This window comes from Leptonychotes weddellii, chromosome 3, assembly GCF_054177405.1.
Source record: "Leptonychotes weddellii isolate Sample4059 chromosome 3, ASM5417740v2, whole genome shotgun sequence".
Classification (NCBI taxonomy): domain Eukaryota; kingdom Metazoa; phylum Chordata; class Mammalia; order Carnivora; family Phocidae; genus Leptonychotes; species Leptonychotes weddellii.
Window position 1 is genome coordinate 92343537 of NC_138371.1, and position 21731 is coordinate 92365267.

A 21731-nucleotide genomic window follows, 5' to 3' on the forward strand; every position below is an offset into this window, starting at 1 on the left:
AAAACGGCAGTGACACCCTCTTCACTGATCTGGTTGCCCTACTGGGGACTCTTCCTGAAATCCTTCAACCCACATGCATAGTGGTTTCTCAAGCTGTTGATCTCTTGAGATTGCATCTTGTGATCCAAATATCCGATTGGAAAAAAAAAAAAAATCTCTCATTTCTTCCTGCCCATTTGATTACCTATGTCCACCTGGAAGGGGTGTGTCCTAGAGAGGAGAACGGTAATGCACACCATCAGTGTCTCTGTCTTCAAATCACCGGGATCCCTTTTGCTGTCTGCAATGTACATTTCCAGCATGTGAGAGATCCCGAGTTGCTTCCCTGAGTGGGCATTGTGGATGGTGCCCGAGTTGCAGAATCCGGTGAGCAGGGGAGAAGACGAGGGGCCCACGACAGAGGGGCCCACGCTCCGCCCTGTGTGCACAGAGAGCTGCCAGCCTAGTTAGACAGACCTGAGCAAAGACATCTGCAAATTAACAAACCCCAGCCTCTGGGGCCATGTCATGCATTCGTCTTGCTGAATAAGGTAGAAGCAGAAAGTAATTTTGATTAGCATTCGTCCAAGCTATTTATCATAGGAAATCACACAACTGCGTTCGAGCCTGGGATTTTTACCCAGATATCCCTGCCTGATGTCTCAGCGGGGGGCAGACTTGTCAGGTGACAGAGTCCCCTTTGCTTGACTTCTGTGCCACGGTAGTCAATATATAAGGGGCCCGAAAGAAGATATTTTAAAATTACAAGCTCAAGAAAACAAACCAGAAGAAAGAGAATCCCACTTTTATTTTCCCTTCACACAAAAGGAGCAAGCAGTAAACTTCACCCCTCCAGCAGGGGACCAAGACACCAGCAGTCCTGACTGAGAAAGAAGCATCCTCTCGGGTAAGATATGAAAGAAATACTTGAAGGTTTACCGAGGGTGATGGAATCTTTATTAAGAATTACTTTTCAGAAAAAGAAACGGCTCTGGATTGAGATGAATATTCTAGAAGTGGCATTTATAGGAACTTATAAATCTGTGCATAAATGTCTTCCTATGTGCCCATGCATTTTTTTTCAAACAATTCATTTTCTTTCCCTATTTGTGCCGCCACGAATACACCACTTCCCAGTTATCTCGGGCAATAATGTCCGCAGCTTTGTGAATTTTCTGGGATCTGTCAAGAGGATAGGAAATGCTCGAGAGTGTCATGTTGAAGCATGGAGGGCATTTTTCAAATAGGTAAAGTCAGACCAACAAATCACCGGCATCTTCTTCTCTGCTGGCCTTTGTTAGAAGAGAACACACGGGGTCTAGCACTTGTACTTGAAACACTTGGAGATATTGTCTTTTTTCCCTTATCAGAGCCTTCTCTTCCACCAGTGGGTGGGTCTGCAGTGCAGTGCGAGATAGTTGAGGCAGGGTTCGGCCCAGAACTGGAAGAAGTTGTCAGTCGCTTCACCCTCCAGAGAGCTGGGCTCTGGGAGGACAGACCCTTGATGCAGCTAATGAAGGCCAAAACACCTGCAGTTAAGCAAAGAAAAAAAAAAACGTATTTTTTATCATTTCAGCCATCTCGGTTGGCTGCCTAGAGAAGCTGTCTTTCCAGATTTCCAGAATAGCTGTGCAGACAGGGCTAACTCAGGCCTCCAAACCCTGCCATCTGGCTAAAACCTGGAAAATTCAGTCTGCAAGGGACATGATTTCCTAATACTGCCAAGGAACTCTTTTTCTATTTGAAAATATCTGAAATTTCTCACCACTTGCATTAGAGACATTCCATGTCCTTCGGATGAAAGCCCAGTTTTATTGCACATTGATGCTGATTGGCCCCATTACCAACAAACTTCTGAAGGACAAAGAAGCCTCCTTCATCCACAGGAAACCCAAATATCTTTATGGAAACAGCAATCTCGGTGTCTCTGGAGACATCAGGAAGCACACAGTCTGCTCTGTTTCGCCCCCTGATATTTGGTGTTGTCGAGACAGCATCCAGCAACTCGTGCAGGAAGAAGCAGCTTTAGAATTCATCCTGCACCCCTGTCAGTGGGAAGTGGGGCATCTATGTGCCTAGCCCAGTGCCAGCCCACAGCAGGCACTCAAAAATTGTGGAAAATTGGGGTTTGCACATAGACGGCAGCTTCCTGGGGACCGTGCTCCGGGTTTGATGTGCCCTGTTTGGTGGGAGTTGAGCAGCTGCTTCCTTGAGCCTGGGGATTTCTCGATGAAGGAAATCCTGTAAGTATTTACAACATTTAACAACTGCCTATATCCTGACAGTTTTGCTCAATCTTGCATCCCCAGTGCCTGAAGAACCTGACACGTAGTAGATGCTCAATAAAAATGGATTGAATGAAAGAATAATTGGCAGACTGACAGGCAGGAAGCAGGAGGGATGGAAGGAAGAATGAGAGGGAGGGTGGAAAAGAGGCTGGCCGGCTGGAGAGACAATATCCACCAGCTCCAACGCCATGTGAATTCTTCACCATTTCTACATCCCCGGATCTGTGAATCCTATGTAAATTGCTTCTCTCTTCTCCACGTACCTGCGGGTGAATCACGAATGAAATGTTATAAACACAGAGAGAAAATGAGAGAAATGGCTGGTTCTTCCATGGCTATCGGTTCATTCATTCATTCCACAAACAACCACGTGCCAGGCCCTGTGTTCATTGCTGGGGAGAAACATGTAGTACAAGGGGTGGGAGCTGGTGGATCTCGCTGACTCCACCTTCCCGTGGGGCCTTGACCAAACCACCTACCTGCTCTGAGCCTCAGTTTCCCCCTGTAAAGTGATTAGGTTGAGTGACCCCTAATGACCCTTCCAAGGATAATATATTTCACTGCCCCCAAACTGGATGATGACAATCATCATCATCATCATCATCGTTATCAATTGATCACTTAGTCTGTGCAAGACACAGTGGTGTTTCCCTATGTTATCTCATTTGATTCTCAACTACCCTGTGAGAGAGGCAAGATTATTATAAATAAGGGAAACTGAGGCAAGAGAGGTTAGCTGACTTGCCAGTGGTCAACAAGCTAAGAAATGACCGGATTGAGGTGTGAGCAAACATCCCCTGGCTCCCCTCTGCTACCTGACCTCACACTGCATGACGCCCTCTAATGATGCCGGAGGTGGCCAGCCTTGGGGCATGGCAGAAAAGGTGGAGGCACATTTAGTTCTCATGTTTAGAGCAGGTGATTATCTCTACTCCAGGTGAACACCTTCCCTCAGTCCTTGGGAGACCTCTTACCCGGAAGTATGACTACTTAGGAGGACGTCCAGATCACAGGTGAACAGTCAGCACACTCTCTCCTGACCAAGGTTCTCAGCTGCTGTGGACTTTATCCAGGCACTGGTTTCTTCCAAGAAGCAGCTTCCTGACCCATGCCTTTACTGGTTGCCTTTTACCTCTATCTGAGGTCATGAATTGCAGGATCGCAAGCCAGATATGGTCCCAAATAAATTTCATTTGGCCTCACAACTTCTAAAAATTGGAAGATTTTACATAAAATTCCAAATACGTGACTTTGTTTGAAAAATCGGAAGGTCCAACTATAATCTCCCATGAGAACAATCAGCTGGAGCTGAGTAGGAACTGCCCCCTTGGATAGACATGCTCTCGCCATTGACCGCAGACCCCACCACTCCTTACTGTCTCAAAAGAATGCTTGTAGGCATTTGCATTTGGCAACCCTGGACTTCAGAACCAAATCCAGAGACTTGAACCTGGCATTCAAAACCTTTTGCAAACTGACCCCCAGTTTCTCTTTCCAACCAACCTAAATTCCCTGCTCTCTATCCTTCTAGAGTGGACCTTCCCTGCAGGCTCATGTTAATTATACATCATCCAAAGGGTGTGCCCTGTCTTCCCACACCCCTAGTTACATTTGATTCTGCATCTTTGTTTTTCCTACTTGCTTGTGGCTTTACCGCTCAGTTGGAATCTGCACAAAAGGAGTGGAAACGCTGGCTTTTTTGGATCTCTGCACAGAGGAGCTGCTGTTGTCTGTTTCCTTGCTGCTAATCACGGTGGGGCCCATAGACCAGCCACTCCGGCACTGCCTGGGAGCTTGTTAGAAAGGCATAATCTCGGGCCCCACCCCACACGGCTAACTCTGATTTTTATTTTAACAAGATCTCCCAGGTGAACAGTATCACTTTAGAGTTTGAGAGGCCATGGCCAAGTTGAGGAATTGCAAGTCAAAGCTAGGCTCAATGGCAGATCAGGGACTCACCCCTAAGCCCACCCCCGGTCCTTCCCCCGGGCATCTTCTCCCGTGACATGACAGATTCAGCCAGTGGCCACTCTCTGAAGAGGCCAGAGCGAAGGGCTCAGGGTCCCGGGATTGAAGGCCCGACTACCCTTCACATGATGAGTGCCACCCATGGGCCGCATCACAGCCCTGCTCAGCCGCAGTGGGAGGGGGTTGAGTTAGCCATGGTGGGAAACATTCTGACATCAAAGATGGTCTTGGGCTCCGAGAGGCACTCAGGGACCCTCTGGGGTGCTGGAGATGGTCCGACACAAAGGATGGTATGTGCTATAGAGAAGAGCAAGAGAGCTCAACAAGACATGGGTCCACCACCACTGAGTAGTGGGATCATAGCATTGCAACACTGCCTCTCCCAAGGGAGGCACAGTTCGATCCTGCCAATCAATCCGATAATGATTTATCAGAGAAAACGCTACACGCCAGCCACTGATTCTAGGTGTGAGACAACAGACAAAAACCCCTACTGCCATGAGGCTTATCGACAAGGGTAAGGAAACAGACGGGAAAAGAAGACAAAAGAGGATGGGAGGATAGGATGTTTGTGCACACGTGCCTGTGTGTTTTGAGGTGAGAGTTCCAATCATCTGAGCAATTAAATCTTAAAATGGGAGAGAGGAGAACTCAGTTCTGGGCTAAGCATTTTGCACAGATAAACTCATCCAATCCTCACAACAATCCTATGAGGTGGGGGGGGTACCACAGGATGGCCTCGAGGGTGGCCCCAGTGACCCCCGGTTCACTGCCCTGTGCAAATCCCTCCCCTGCAGTGGGAGCTGCACCTGGTTACTGGCTTTAGATAAAAAAAAAAATATGGCAAAAGGGAGGTGCCTGGGTGGCTCAGTTGGTTAAGCATCTGCCTTCGGCTCAGGTCATGATCCCAGGGTCCTGGAATCAAGTCCCGCATTGGGCTCCCTGCTCACCGGGGAGCCTGCTTCTCCCTCTCCCTGCCCCCTGTTCCTGCTCTCTCTCTCTCTTTCAAATAAATAAATAAAATCTTTATAAAAAAATATGACAAAAGGAATGGGATGTCACGTCAGAAACTAGGTAACAAAAATATTCTCTCCCACTCTCTCCCTCCCTCTCTTTGGCCTCACTCTGGGAGGAGCAAGCTGCGGGTTGTGAGTATCCTACAGATCCATGTGGCAAAAGCCTGATGTGCCTGGCCAACAGCCAGCGAGAACCTGAAGCCACCAGCAGCTTCGTGAGTGTGAGTGAATCTGGAGGCAGACTCTCCCCAGGGGAGCCCCGAGAAGACCACAGCCCAGCCCGCACCTTGATTACACTCTTGTGAGAGATTCAGAGTACGAGGCACCCAATAGCAATGCCCATATTCCTTTTTTTAAATTTAAATTCAATTAGCCAACTTAGCCAAACTAAGTACATCATTAGTTTTTGATATAATGTTCAATGATTCATTAGTTGAGTATAACACCCAGTGTTCTCTTCTTGACCCACAGAAACCGTGACATTCAAAAAGTTGATTTTTAAGCCACTAAGCTTTGGGTAATTTTTTACACAGAAGGCAATACATTGGGACACCTGAATGGCTCAGTCGGTTAAGCGTCTGCCTCGGGCTCAGGTCATGATCCCGGAGTCCTGGGATCGAGTCCCGCATTGGGCTCCCTGCTCAGTGGGGAGCCTGCTTCTCCCTCTCCCTCTGTCCCTTTGCCCCACTTGTGCTCTCTCTCTCTCGCAAATGAACAAATAAAATCTTTTTTTTTTAAGGCGATACATTATATAGGCAGGTACTATTATTACTTCCATTGCATAGATGATAAAACTGAAGCACAGAGAGATGAATTAACTTGCCCCAGGATATAGCGCAAGGAAGTGTCAAAGTCAGGATTTGAATCCAAGGAGTCTGGCTCCCAAGCCCATACGATTAAGCATCACCGGATGCTTCCACAAGCGATCGCATTTGATTAAAGTATCCATTTATACAACGGCTTCCCTGGCCGGACTGTGCCGTCCATGTCAAGTCTGTGTGCCTGGCACCTGGGCGGCACCCAGCACCCAGGAAGTGCTCAGCAAACATTGGCTGAGTGGAGCCGTGAGGTAGAAGTGAGCCATGCAGCCTGTCCAGGTGGTTGAGGCCTGGCACCAGAGAAGGGAAACACAGCAGAGGTGCGGAGAAAAGGTCCCCTAAGCCCCTATCAGCCCTAAGTCCCCTGCATGGAGATGGAACCCATTTTTATTTATTTATTTATTTATTTTTTGCAGAGACACAGCTCCAAGAAAAGCATGTTAGATTTGGCCCCAGCTTAATGTCCTTGATACGATCTCCTAATCTTTTTCAGGTGCATCTCACACTCAGGAATCTTTATTTGGCTTCCAAACAACAAGCTGTCTCTTGTACTAAAAAATATGTGACTTCTATCTGTTTATCTTAAATAACCACTGAAAGATATGTTTATAACTTTTTGGGAATGTCCTACAAGCCTTTTAAACAACATCTGCTATTGTGTGTACACTTTCAGAGATAAGTCTTTGGATTTTTTTTTAAGTAAACATCTAAGACGAAATTTCTTTTCTCATTTTTTGCTGCAGTGTAAATGGGAACTCCTACCTCCCAAACACGTGGCTTTGTGCAGGAGGGTGGGAAAGTCCAGACGGCAGATGCAGGCCCGGGGCGGGGCGAGGGACAGGTAGAGCTGACCACGGGGCTGGGTTTCTGGGGCCAGAGGGCTGGACGTGGAGGAGGTGCGCTGGGGGAGGCGGGAGGGGGAGCGGGGAGGGGCAGGCCAGGAGGCCTGTCCACCCAGCGGAGCAGATGGGTGTGACGATGAGGGCTCATCCTTAGCCCTGGACTCAGTCCTCCCTCTGCCATCTAGTGCTGTGGGACTTGGTCTCTGAGCCTCAGTTTACCGATACCCTGAATGGAAGTCATAGTAGACACCAGGACAACACAAGAAGGGGTTTGCCTTGAATACTCTGTCTAAAAGTGGTGCCTTCTCAACATATTTTAGGTAACATGTTGACTTGACAATGACTACACCCCAGCTGAGAAGCAGTTAAAAGGACCTACTTGAGAGTAAGCCCATGTGTGGTCGTGAGCAGGGGGGTAAGAGGACCCCCCCTCCTCCTGTGCTAGGTCCCCCCCACCCCAAGGCTTGCCTTCTTCAGGGAATCTGGCTCCCTTGCTGGAGGTAAGTCAGGAAGACTTTTCTGGAAGCCTGCAGGCTCTATGGGACAGGTGCAAAAAAGGGAAGACTTTGGCACTGCCTGGGGGTGCTGAGTCCATTCCTAGTGGCTGGCAATTCCAGGAGAACCTAGAGGTGCATCATTTTTTTTTTTTTAGTAATGATCCTCTTATTGAGCAGTTTTAGGATTTAAGAAAAAGATTTGAGTGGAAAATATGAGTTCCCATATACACTTGCACAAACCCCAATATCCCCTATTTTTTAACATCTTAGACTAGAGGGGTACATGTGTTATAATTGATGAGCCAATATTAAAACATTATTGTTAACTAAACTCTGTAATTTACATTAAGACTCACTTTTTGTGTCGCACATTCTATGGGTTTTGACAAACGTATAATGACATGTATCCACCATTACAGTATCAGACAGAAAAATAACTCCACTGTCCTAAAAATCTCCTGTCTCCATCTATTCATCTCTCTCTTCCTCTCCCACCTCCATGCCACCCAACCCCGGACAATCATTGTTCTTTGTGCCATCTCTGTAGTTTTGCTTTCTCCAGAATGTTACATAGTTAGAATCATATAGGATGTAGCCTTTTCAGATTGGCTTCTTGCACTTAGCAATATTTATTGAAGGTTCCTTCATGTCCTTTTGTGGCTTGAAAGTTCATTTCTTTTTATTGTTGAATAATATTCCATGGTCTGGATGTACTAGAGTCTGTTAATCTCTTCATCCATTAAAAGATATCTTGGTTGCTTCCAAATTTTGGCAATTATGAATAAAGCTACTATAAACATTTGTGCGCAGGTTCTTCTATGGATGTAAGTTTTCAACTCATTTAGGTAAACACTAAGGAACACAACTGCTAGATCATACGATAAACGTATGTTTAATCTTGTAAGAAACTGCCAGACTGTCTTCCAAAGTAGTTTTACCATTTTATATTTCCACCAGAAACAAATGAGAGTTCCTGTTCTTCCACATCCTTACCAGCATTTGGTGTGGTCAGTATTTTGGATTTTGGCCATTCTCATAGGTATGTAGTTGTTTTAATTTGCAAATTCCTAATGAGCATCATAGGCATCATGTCAAAAAATGAAGTAAAAGGAAATAAGTAAAAATGGAATTTACCTATTTTAAAAGTCATGGTATACAATCACTGCTATATTTGGTATATGAATTTCACTGAGGATCTCAGGAGATACAAGGTTCAGGCCTCCTTGCCAGGAAAGCCTGGCTTCTCTTAAGGAACAACTCGCTCATTTTCATAATCAATCATTTGCCTTACTTTTTGCTTTGGCTACCCGGAAGCTCAAGAAGATCTCTAAAACGACACAGGACTTATGGTGGGATTTCTGTATACCAACCTTACCCCTCATTTTGTCTTACAATCCTACCCCTGTTTTTCCTTCCCTTTAGTTTCCTTATTTGTTTGGAGCTGAGGAATGGAGGAAGGACGAAAATAATAAATTGGTATACACAAGCTTCGATTGTGTTGGACCACATCCTGAACTGGTTTGAGCTACCAGCTCCCTCCCTGAACTCCACCCAGAAGAGAGGAGGGGGCTCCTGACCCCAGCTTCCATCACAGAAACTGTGGGAATCCCACTGGGGACAGAAAGTGGTTGGGTCCCATTCTAAGAACAGAATGTGCTCTAGTAGCAGAAGCCCCTGGGGCCACTGATAGGTGACAGAAAATGAGAACTAACCATGGAAGAAATGAAATAAATAATAAAATGAGAGGAAAAATTATGTTTGGCATGGCTTGCCATGAACTGTTTAACCCAATTTTGTACACCTGAGTGCCAACTAGCAAAAAAATGGAAAGGTTTACCAAGAATGATGAGATCATGCTAAACTCTAAAGCACGTTATGCACATCGGTTGTTACCATTACATACTGATTTGATCCTTATTTGAAGCCCTGTAAGGTCAGCAGGACATGAATCAATATTCTCCTTCTGCTGACAAGAAAATTGAGACCCAAGATGTTTATACCGAAGAGGCCATTTAAACCTATCTATGGATTCAGGCTCAACTGCCTGACCCAGGATCCAGGAGAATAAAGGCTGGATGGGCCTGTTTTCCAGGAAAGGACAAGAGGAGAACTGAAAATCCACCTCAGACTCTAGTATCAAAGGTGAGTTGCTGCAAGAATCCGCTGTACTTACGCTATAACTTTGGGGATTTCTCTGCATTTTGTTTGTTGCTTGTATTAATTGATGTTATGGGTTGAATTGTGTCTCCCCCTCACCGCCGCAAAGAAAAGATATGTTGAAGTCCTACCCTCAGTGCCTCAGAATGTAACTTTACTTGGAAATAGAATGGTTACAGATGTAATTAGTTAAATTAAGATGAGGTCATACTGGAGAAGGATGGGCCCTTCACTCCATATGACTGATGTCCATATAAAACGAGGAGGGAGACAGAGGGAAGAAGACCATGTGAAAGCACAGAGATGCAGGGAGAAGACTACATGAAGACAGAAACAGAGCCTGGAATGCTGCATCTCCAAGCCAAGGAATGGTGAAGATTGCCTGCCATCACCAGAAGCCAGGAGAAAGGCACGGAACGGATTCTCCCTCAGAGCTCTTGAAAGGAGCCAACTCTGTCAACATCTTGATTCCAGACTTCTAGCCTCAGAACTGTGAGAGAACAAATTTCTGTTGGTTTAATCCACCCGGTTTGTGGTACTTTGTTATGGCATCGCCAGGAAATCGATACAGTTGGGGTAGGCTGAACAGCTGTCACCAACACACCCAAGACATAGAGTGGCTCAAACACAACCCAAGTATACAGTAACCATCCGGGGCCAAGTTCCATACTGGTGGACAGCTCTACTGTGCACAGTCGCTTGGGGATCCAGGCAAACAGAAGCTCTGCCAAGTGGTTTCCAAGGCTACCCTTGTCCTTGCCATTCTTGCCCACAGGAACAGAAAAAGAGGATGAGAGTTTTGATGGGTCAGACAGAAATGGCCATATCACTCCTTCTCCCATTCCACTGGGGAGGACTAGTCACATGGCTCTATGTAGCTGCAATGGGGGGGTAGGAAATATGGTGCAGCTGGAGGACAGCTAGCGATCCACCCACAATGATTAAATTCAGCCTATTTTTAAAAGGGACTGAATGCTTATTTCCAGGAAGACTAAATACCTAGGGGCTAGGGAAACGGTGTCCAAATTTTCAGCCAGTCCTGAGCGTAATGAAATTGAAGAGATGGAGCAGGTCAAGGCTTCTAGGAAGAGAACAGAAAACCAGAACAAATCAAGGGTCAGAGGAAAACAAAAAGCATCTCATGAGGTTTGGCCATCAGGAAATCCATGGAAATGCCCATGATTTCACCCAAACATTCTAAGGGAACTTGAACAAGACTCTTCCCACTGCCCTTTGACTTTGCTGTGGGTCTAGTGTCTTATTTTCTGTCTCTTCCGCTTAATTTCCCCCACAGCCATTATCAGGTGAAGGACCCTCCCTCCTCCCCCCACTTCCCGGCCAACCTGAAAGTGTTCCCATGGGCTTCACTGCCATGAGCTGACATTCAAGAATAGGCATGAGCCCCAAGCAGAGTCATGCTGCTTTCAGCATGGCGTGGCCAGAACTGAAATGTTGGGAGGACCCATGTAGAAAACAGGAGCAAAGAGGGGCGCCTGGGTGGCTCAGTCGGTTAGGCGGCTGCCTTCGGCTCGGGTCATGGTCCTGGGGTCCTGGGATCGAGCCCCATGTCGGGCTCCCTGCTCGATGGAGAGTCTGCTTCTCCCTCTCCCTCTGCCTGCCTCTCTGCCTGCTTGTGCTCTCTCTCTCTCTCTGTCAAATAAATAGATAAAATCTTTAAAAAAAAAAAAACAGGAGCAAAGAGATTCACCAGAGACTTGGCTTGTCTGTTGACTTGCTTGTTCATTTGCTCGAACCCTTGCTTTGGTGGCCAAGTGTCAAGAGGATAGGTTTGGGAGTCCAGATAGACTGGGTTTAAATCCTCTTGTGTGACCTTGAGCGAGTCATGCATCCTCCCTGGGGAACAATATCCTCTACAAAACAGAGATGGCAACCAACTTATAGCACCACTGTGAAGAGTAAATGAAATAAAGTCCAGCCCGATAAATAGTTATCCTCCTTCTTCACCTCTCTCTCAATTTGGAATCAGCACAGCAGACCCCACAAATGTCTTCTGATAGCAAGGTATACTCAAGAGGAAAAAACAGAATCTACGTCACTTACCTGTGATGGAAAGGTACCTGGCTTACTTTAGGTTTTTGCTCATACCCTGCATCTGTAATGACCTCCCTACTCTTTTCCACCCACCAAAATTACTTCCATATTCCAAGGCCAAGGTCACAGCTGGCTCTACTGTGAAGCCTGCTCATATCTTCAGGTGGGATGTGAAGTTCCCAATGTGAATGGAAACACCCTGGGAGCAGAGTTTTTGTCCATCTTGTTCATGGCTATATCCCAGCCCTTGGGAGAGTGCCTAGCATACAGCAGGTGCTCGATTAATACCAGTTAGATAAATACCAGTTAGATAAATAAATTTAAATTAATTAAGCTTTCCCCTCTCTGGCACCTACAGCCCTTGTCCCACTAACACCATTCACTCATTCTCTCATCTGTCAACAAATATGGTCTGCCCATGGTGCAAGGCACTGTGGGAAATGCTAAGATGGCCAGGGAGACAGACTGACTCTGCAGTCAATCAGAGGGCATCATACATGTACTACATACGTATATATAACTATAATAATGCCAGGTCATCATGTTGCTCAAGAGTCGTTCAGAGGCGAGAAAAGTTGCCTTCTGCTGGGATGGTGAGATGGAGAGAACACTATCAAATGGAGGACCCTGATTTTAACACACCTCCCCTGGCACACCTGGTTACTAATTTCCATGCCCAAGTCGTCCGATGGCCCAAAACTCACTAGAGGCAGACTCACCCCCTCATCTTCGGGGTCCCTCGCCCTCCGTTGAGGGTCCACCTTACTTCCTGTGCCTTGCACAGAAAAGTGGCTTGAATAGATGATGTTCCAGAATGCAGTTACGCTCGGGAGCCATCTTGCCGGCACAGCATGTCTGACTTGCTGGAGGAAATGTGTGTGAACGTCTCCCTTTTAGAAGGGGAGTAAATCGGGGACCAGGGCTAGCTCAACGCAGGTCCTCATTTTTCCACTGAGTTAGTTGGAGGGCTTTTGCTCCGATTCTGCTCTCAGAGCTAGAGGCTGAATGTGGAGCCCTGACATTTGATTCCTTCAAGTATCGCTTTCTCATTTGCAGTAAAAATACAGATATCCTCACTCTTCACTCTTAACTCTGCTGGGAGTACATGCACGGATAGCTATGGACCCAGGTATGTGGAGTCTTCCGAGAACAGGCTTTTATCCACAACCACTTGCCTGTTAACCTTCTTTTTTTTTTTAAAGATTTTATTTACTTATTCATGAGAGAGAGAGAGAGAGGCAGAGGGAGAAGCAGACTTCCCGCAGAGCGGGGAGCCGGATGCGGGACTCGATCCCAGGACTCCGGGATCATGACCTGAGCCGAAGGCAGACGCTTAACCATCTGAGCCACCCAGGCGCCCTGCCTGTTAACCTTCTTGTCAATGGCAAGTCATTTTGCAAAATCTGGTCTGGATCCATGTTAAACCAGCCGTTGCCCCAAATGTACCTGGGCTAAGGGCCCCTCCTAAGGACAGGATCATCTGTAAAATAACATACCATTATAATAGGAATGAGACTCCTCAACCTAAGAATGTCTATCAATTTTCTTATCTCTAAAAATGTTAACCTTCACTAACCTTGCAAGCACTGTGTAATGAAAAGGCAAAGGCAAAGAAACCTAGGCCCAACCCAAGTCCTTCCTCTTCCAGAACACTGTTCTGACTTCTCTATCCCTCACCAAACTATCCTTTCTTGGAGTTTTTCTTTCATTAATGACCCATTTCAATGATTTACATAATGTGCTTAGCACATGCTTGGGCCCAGTATTGTCATTGTTACCACACACTCCATCCCTGAATATATTCTATCTTAAACTATGCTCTTCAAAGATCATGTGTAAACATCTTGTATTATCAAAACAATCCTAACCTTTGAGAACAAGAGCTTAGATCTATACCCCCTCTGGGTAGACCCCAAATGCTCAATAATATTATTTTTTATTTTTGTTTTTCAATTTTGAAACCACAAGAGTATATTCATGCAAGTTATCTCTAAGTATAAGAAGAAAGTATAGGAATTTTCCTCAAGTGGTCTATATATAAACCTATTTAATATTTCCCTCATGTTAAACAATAGTAAAGATTGCTGTACAGTGCTTAGTTTTCCTTTTATTTCAGCTACACAAACTACTCCTTAAATCCTTTAACATGCATTAGCCCAGATAAATAGCCTTTACAAAGTATTTTGCATTTAAATTAGCTGGTTTGGGGTACAATATTGTAGTAGTTACTTTAGTTTAATTCTGTTATGCTGACAGTTTTAGCATTATTTTAATTGTACTACCATAAAATAATTTTTCAGTCATATAAAAAAGATTAAAATTGGTAATAAAGATTACACATATTACTAAAAAAAAAAGAAGAAGAAAGTATAGGAGAACCCTCTGTAACAACTCACATCCGTGGGCCATATTGAAGGTATGGCTTTCATCTTCAAGATCTGATTCAACAAGGAAATGTGTTAAGCAGGATTCTTTTAAAAATAAAAATGATCCAGACTCAGGATAAAAGAATATACACAAAGAGCACCAAAAAAAAAAAAAAAGAAGCAGAGAACAATAGTATATCATTATATAACAATTTATACAAGTATAAAAGTATATAACAAGTTATTTAGGTAGGGCTGTGGTTGTTTTGTGTGACTTATTTTTGTGTGTGGGTTTTTTTTGGAGAGAGAGAGAAAGAGAGGCAGAGAGAGAATCTTAAGCAGCCTCCACGCCCAGCATGTGAGCCTGACGCAGGGCTCGACCTCACAACCCTGAGATCATGACCTGAGCCACCCAGGTGCCCCTGTGTGACTTGTTTTTAACAGAGAAAATTGTGTGGGAGGGGGGAGAAAGGTACACAGCATGCATGGTCTGACATAAAACAGAACCACTTAATCAGAATTGCCCTGAACTACCAGAATTCAAGAGTGATGTGGGAAATACGGAAAGGCAAACAGGTCCTCTGAAAAAAGGTAAAACACTCAAGAGAATTGTTCCCCTTGAACCTGAAGAGACAGATAGAGAGTGGCATTGTGGGACTTGTCCTCCATGAGCAGGTGGGGCAAAGAAGACTGGCGAGTAGTTGTGCTCTCGCCCCACTGAGTCTGGAACAGAGGAAACAGTCAACAAGAAGAATTTAGGTTAAATGTCAGGATTAATTTCCTGACCATGTGAGTCGGTAAATGTTAAAGTGGTTGACCCACAGATGTTAGAGACTCTCCTTCGTTGACACTCTCTGAAAGGGAAAATGAATGAAAGAGACTTCCATCTTGAACAACTTAGGTGAACACTGCGTTGACGCAGGATGTAACAGATGGCCTTTGAAACCTCAGGTACACATATATATGTGTCATTTTATATGTGTCTGGGGGGCAGACACTATTCCAGAAATAACTGCCACACACTTAAATTGTACTCTGCATCCGTGCACACTTCTCCCTGCCATGATGCTTGAAGTGGGTCTAGCAGCACCAACCAGCACCACCACAAACATAACATCTTTAGGAACAAACTCCGGATTAACCAAGCTCAACATGCACAGCAATGATGTTCTACAGCCATCAAAAAAGATGGCCACCTTCTGCACAATTTAGCAGGTATTCAATTTAGCAGGAACAAGCAGAAGCTGTACACGCCGGCCTGAGTCTGCCCATGTCTGGGGAGATGGGCAATCTTGGGTGGTGGGCGTGCACCATGGCACCAGACAGACCTCCTAGCTTCTCTGACACAGTCCCCATGTTCCCTGTGAAATGGGATGTGAAATGGGCTGCCAACAAGAACTGTTGTAAGTTAGGGGCAGATATGATGACGGAAAATAACAGAGCTCTAAGGCAACGTGGGGAGTCATCACTGCTGAAGTGGGTTTCCCCGAAGAACTCTCTGCTCGGTAAGGGGCTGCTGAGTTGCACTGAGCTGCGTGTTCTAGAGCCTGGCTGAAGGAAAGACAGCGTGAGTCATTGGTTTCCCGAATGCAGTCTGCTCTCTGGGGATCAGCCAATCTCAGGGAAACTGGGAGTCCCAGTGCTCTCTTTCAGAGGTACACACTCACAGCTTTCAGATAGAAGGTCCATTCAAACACCCTCCCCTGTTCAGCAATTGGCTGATCTCTTTTCAAAGAAAATGATTTCTGGATGGAACCTAGGCAGAGGTAACAATGAAATGCAGTAATGACCTGATTTTCCAGACAAAAAGATCACTTTTTCAGGAGGATGTGCAGCTGTGTTGGAGGTCATGTGATTCTTTATTATTATTATTATTATTATTATTATTATTATTAATGAAAATGCCCCCTTAGGGCCCTTCTAGTTTTAGATTTCCCATCTATGGAAATAGTACTAGAAAATGTTCTTTCCCTTCTCTTGTCATCTTCCCTAAGAAGCCCCTGTGGTCTGCCTGGTCCCCCAGACTTGGTACCAGGAAAGCAGGAGGGTGAGAGCAAATTCCCCAAAGTTGGGCAGAAAGGTGCGTGGGAGGCCATCAGTGAAATCAACTGTCCATGAAGGCAGAACAAGTACCATCAACATGGGAAAGAATTCACGGCTGGTGCTCACTGCCAGGTGACAGCTGGTAGGTGATGAGCAATTATGGCATCTTTTTGCGCTTCTTTTTTTTTTTTTTTCCAGAGTGATGCAAATAAAGCAGAATGATTTGGTACACAAAACAAAAGATTCAGAGATAGGAGACCAGAGTTCTAATCCCGGGACTGCCATGAACCAACTTGGAGGCTTCGGCAAATCTTCTCTGGGCTTCAGTTTCCCCAACAACACATAAGAGATTGGGCCAGATCATTGAGGGCAGAGTCCCCTTGCATGCCCCCTCCAGCTGACCAACAGCGGCTATCCAGACACTACATGGAAAGGGATTCTGAGCTTGCTCTTTCCTGACTCACTGGGAAAGAGTACTGTGATCGATTAATGATGTCTGCCATGGGTGCAAAGAACAGTTGTGAAATGCATGCTATGGATTTGCCATCCTTGAGGTGAACGAGTTCAGGGCCTCCCAAGATTGCATCCCACCAATGTAGGAATCTCTGAAGCCTTTATCAAGACCCAGCGAGAAATCATCCTCCCATTTTTAGACTGCCCTGATGGTTCTTATAGCTTTAACTGCCCACCCCACCCCCGTCTCCAATCGCTTGCTCTAAAATGCCTTCCCCAGGCCTGCCCTGATTGTCCCCTGTCCCAGCACCCACCTCACTCTGTCGTTTAATATGGTGTGAGATGACACCCATCAAAGAGGTGAAGAGGAGTTAAAATATTTTTTTCAGAAAATCCAGAGTGACAAAGCCATATCACATGACTAAAGGTAGCTAATGTGTCATAAAGAGAAATGAGCCATTGAATCAGGAATTCTGGGCTGCAGCCCCAGATTTTCCATCTGCCTGAAGCCTCCAGGCACCCCTCTCCTCTGGAGGACCCAAAGCCCTCACATTTCCACCCTTGATAGGTGATGTGTTCACCTGCCCCCTCTTCACTTTTTACTGCTCTCTGAGATTGTGACCACTCCTTGAACTTATTTCTGGGAACCAGAATGACCTTTGGACCTAGAACTTCAAAGCCAGAATGAAGCTCAGCCCTCCCCTTGGATAAGAAAACAAGACCTCAGGCAGAATGAGACTTCTCCCATGAACCTGAGACTGGGACCAAGTCACTGAGCATCTAGGCAAGGCCAGACATAGTGTCCCTCCCATGATCCCCCAGCCCCATCCCTGCCTTACCCTCTCCTCGCCTAGAGTGGTGGCTCCCATGGGCAGGAGACAGGCATCGTGCAAACAGTAGTAGGATACCGTGCAACATGGGTCCCCTCCCCGGCCTGCCGTCACCCAGCTGGGCTCAACACACCTGCTGTCCCCTTTGTCAAGCCATCTCCAAACCCTCATCCACAAGACAGAATCACACATCCCCACTCCCTGCACTTTAATCATGCTTCCTTACTCTTCCATCACCCGGTGTATGTTAACTAAAGATCTGTCTCTCTCCCTACTGGCCTGCATCTCGTAGAAAGTCTCATTCATGTCGACCATCCCCCTGTCCGCAGAGCCAAAAAGAGCAAGATCACATCTGCAAACCACTATGTCTTCCTCCTGATTAAAAATAAACACTAAGGGGCGCCTGGGTGGCTCAGTTGGTTAAGCGGCTGCCTTCAGCTCAGGTCATGATCCCAGGGTCCTGGGATCCAGCCCCATGTCGGGCTCCTTGTTCAGCAGGGAGCCTGCTTCTCCCTTGCCTGCCGCTCCCCCTGCTTGTGCTTGCTTTCTGGCTCTCTCTGTGTCAAATAAATAAATAAAATCTTTAAAAAAAAATAAACACTAAAACTAAAACAGCAACGTGTATAGCGCTGGGCACTCTATCTCACTGGATTGCGTTACTATTTCCATGGAGCGATTGAGGCTTAGAGAATGAAGGGACTTGCCATGAGTCTCCCAGAAGAAAGAACTGAAGCTGGGAGCTGACCCCCCGCAATTTGGAGACCAGAGGCCCCTCTTAACCACTATGTTGGCTACCTCTACTGGAACCCTAACTGTGCCCACCCAGACAGGTGGTTGTGGGGAACCTCCTCCAGCTTGCTCTGGTGGGATTGATCTGTGCCCCTCTTTAGACTGTCCTTGGCCCACTGAATCCCAAATTCAAGGGCCAGAGAGACACAGGAGGTGATTCTTGCAGGGGCTGGAAGCTTCAGGACCTTCTGGTCCTCTTCCCACACTGCATTCTTCCCACAAAGAAGGGAGTCCTAAAGGACATGAACAAGCACGTTTCAGGACAACAGGGACCACACGATCCTCCCGAGAAATACAGGCTAAAGCTAGAAGATGCTCTGAAAAGGATTTAGATGAACTCAGGTCTGGCCGGCCTGCAGTGAGAGGTCAAGGCCAACAGTGCCTCAACCAGCCTATGGCTCCCCATCTGTGCACCACATTCCCCCTGCCCAGAGCAGCTCCTGGAAGGGCACTTCTGTCATCCTTATGGGGCGGGAGGAGGCGAGGAGGAGGGACAGGCAGGTGCCCACTACCTGCTAGCTGCGGGGCTGGCATTCATGTACATCCTCAAAGTTAGGACCACCCCACCAGGTGGGTGTGGCTGTCAGCCCATTTCACAGATGAGAAGCCTGGGGCTCAGAGCTGAAGTCACTTCCCCAGGAACTCCCCCAGAGGGAAAGGGGTGCTAGGGTAATACGCCTGTTCACCTGTTTGCAAAGAGGGGTCACTTTGGGGTGGGGTGGCATAATGGTTGAGCGATCTGGTGTGACAGGAATATGCCTATCCTAACTGTGCAAAAATGATCATCCCTGCCTGGCTTCCCTCCTCCCGCCTCTCCCACCTGCCCTCTTCCTTCTATGACCTTGGCTATAGATGCACAGACAAGTGAGAAGCTTATCTTAGCAAAAGACGCCCCCAAACAGAGCCGCTGACCCTGGGGCCTTGCAGCAAGAGGAGCAAATGGGCTGCAGCGGCCAACACTCAAGGACGGGCAGCCAGTGGCCCGCCAGGACCGAGGAGGAGGTGAACTTGGAGCCAGCAGTCCGGCCAGGAGCTGCTGGAGCTGCCACACGCCCGAGTGAAGTTAATAAAGTTGCATCCTAATAGTCTATGAGGTCTCCTGGGCTTACGTTCCCGAAGGGCCCAGGCATCAGGATGTGCTTTGTTCATTTATTTTGGCAAGTTTTGCTCTGCATGCTTCTCGCTGCACTTCCTCGTCTGTTTTGCAAGCTTAATAAAGTCTTCGTAATGAGGCTTCCCTTCAGTGAGGCTGTGCAGAAGCCACTGAGAAATGGGGCAAAAGTGACAGGTTTTTTTCTTTTGCCTTTTTTTTTTTTTTTTTAAGAATTACTGTGTTTGCAAGAAAGGGAAGAACTAATGAGCTTCTACTCCATTTAGAGGCGACCTTCCCCATTTCGATGCCATGCCACTCCCCGGGGCACCCCATTTCTACTTAATTATTTCCAGGTTGGGTTTTCACACGGTCACTCTCAGGAAACGGAGTTCAGGGGAATAAAGACACAGCATTCCCAATGGTTGAGCAGAGGCTCCCCGACACCCACTCTGGGGTAAAACTTCTACACGGCTCCTTCTGTGTGGCCTGCCCTGTCGAGATGCTGACAGAAGCTGCAAGAGGAAGACAGGAGGCAGAGGCGGAGGCCCTAGGATGGCTCTCCGGGGGGGGGGGGAGGTCTGTGTACCTGAGGGGACAGCACACAATGGTATACGCATAAGACTGGATTGATGATACCGTTGGTAAGGACTGCCGCACCTCATGGCCTGGATAGGACTCTGGGGCCAAGGTTTCTCGGAGAAAGCTGCCTCGAAGAGGGTCTTGACTTTCTTTGGTCTTAAAAGAAAAGGGAAAAGAATGAGAACTACTATTTGCTAAACATTGTGCCAGGCACATTACCTCATCCGCCCGTCTTATGAGGTGAGGTGTGATATTTTACAGGTGAGGTAAACAAAGCCCAGAGAGGGTAAACAACCTGCCCAAGGTCCCACAGCAAAGTCAGCACTTAAACCCACAGCTATCTGACTCCAAAGCCAATGCTTTGCCATTCTTCCTTGCAGCCCCTAGAAAGTATAGGACCTGGAGTAGCAAGAGAGATTTAGAAAGAAGTTCAAAGACAGAGAGAAGATTGTTAAAAAAAAAAAAAAAACACCTTGAAAAGCAAATGAATGCTCAGTCTGTAAAGATGAAGGTCAGAGTGCCTGCAAACCAACTGTAAATTCTAGAAGGAAAACCCAACTGAAGCTCGAAGATTTCTCCCATGAAAGGGAGCTCTACTTTACCTATCGTGTTAATATCCTCAGATTGTCATAACAAATAATCACAACTGAGGCGTTAAAACAACAGAAATGTATTTTCTCACAGTTCTGGAGGGTGGCGTCTGAAATCAAGGTGTCCGAAGGGCCACACCCCCTCCGAAGCCTCGAGGGGACCATCCTTCCCTGCCTCTTCCAGCTTCCGGTGGCTGCTGGTGCTCCAAGGCTCGTGGCCACATCCCTCCAAGCTCTGCCTCCATCTTCACGTGGCCTTCTCCTCCTGTCTCCTCATGATCTGTCTCTTATCAGGACACTGGTCATTGGACTTAGGACCCACTCTAACCCAGGATAATCTCATCCTACAATCATACCTTAAGTACATCTGCAAAGGCCCTGTTGCCAAACACATCACATTCACAGCTACCAGGGTTTAGGACTTGGACACATCTTTGGGGAATATGCAGTTTAACCCACCGCACCTGCCATGTTGAAAAGTTAATTGCACCCGTATCATCCAAGTGACTGTACAGCAACCAGACCTATAAAACAGTTTCAGAAGGGATTAATGACCTCTCAGAGGAGGGCAGGGACCTCTTCCACCTCAGTGGGAAGCAGAACATGAATGGACAAGTCTCACCCATGGGTGCTGGGCATTCTTTTCCTTCCAACCTTTGTAATGTCTTGCAGATGTATATTTTTGAGGCAGCTTAGCAGGAAAGGTACAGAGAGGAAAGAGCTTCAGAGTCAGATGAGCTGAGTTCAAACCTCTAGTCCGCCACCGACTAGCTCTGTGACCTTGCGTGAGTCATCTGTCTGTTCTAGCGTCAGTTCTCCATCTATAACAGGCAGGGGAGGGCAGGGAATAACAGTGCCTATCTCACCAGGGCATCATAAAGATTGACAAGGTAATCCATGCAAGCTTCCATCATCGTGCCCGGTGCGTGTTAGCTAATATATTTCCCTGATCTCTGTTCTGTACAATTCTGCAGCCCCAGCACCTAGCATGGAGCTCTGCCTGTCAGGAGCAGCGTCCGATGATGGCTGGAGAATGCACATATCAATAGTGTCAGCAGGAGTTCCAGCATCCCGGAGGTACGGGTTAGTTTGCTACGGGCTGGTTTCTCAAGCTCCTTTGCTTCCCACTTCTTGAGCAACTTCCAATATGACAGGGACTGGAAAGCATAGAAATACATTTCCCAGAGTCCTTTACAGCTGGCGTGCTCGATGCGAGGGGGCTCCCCCAGGGTTCGGAAGGCAGGCATGCAATGGAGTCTCCTTTGGACATTTTTTCTCTCCCCTTCCCTGTCTCGCCTGCCAACAAGAAAAATCATGATGAGCGAGGAATTTCTTCAGCAGCATTCCAGCATCCCCTTTTCAGGCTTCTGG

At 46.8% G+C, this 21731-nt stretch overlaps 1 protein-coding gene across 1 annotated transcript in view; it reads right to left on the reverse strand.

Moving 5' to 3' along the window:
* Nucleotides 1–768: 768 nt before the first annotated feature.
* Nucleotides 769–21731, reverse strand: part of LOC115941562 (homeobox protein engrailed-1) — an 84080-nt gene continuing 63117 nt past the window's right edge. The window contains exons 4-5 of the transcript XR_014143644.1: nt 2471–2530; nt 769–1508 (exon numbers count right to left, since the gene is read on the reverse strand). The gene's annotated coding sequence lies outside the window, so the exon portion shown is untranslated. The remainder of the gene's footprint in view (nt 1509–2470; nt 2531–21731) is intronic.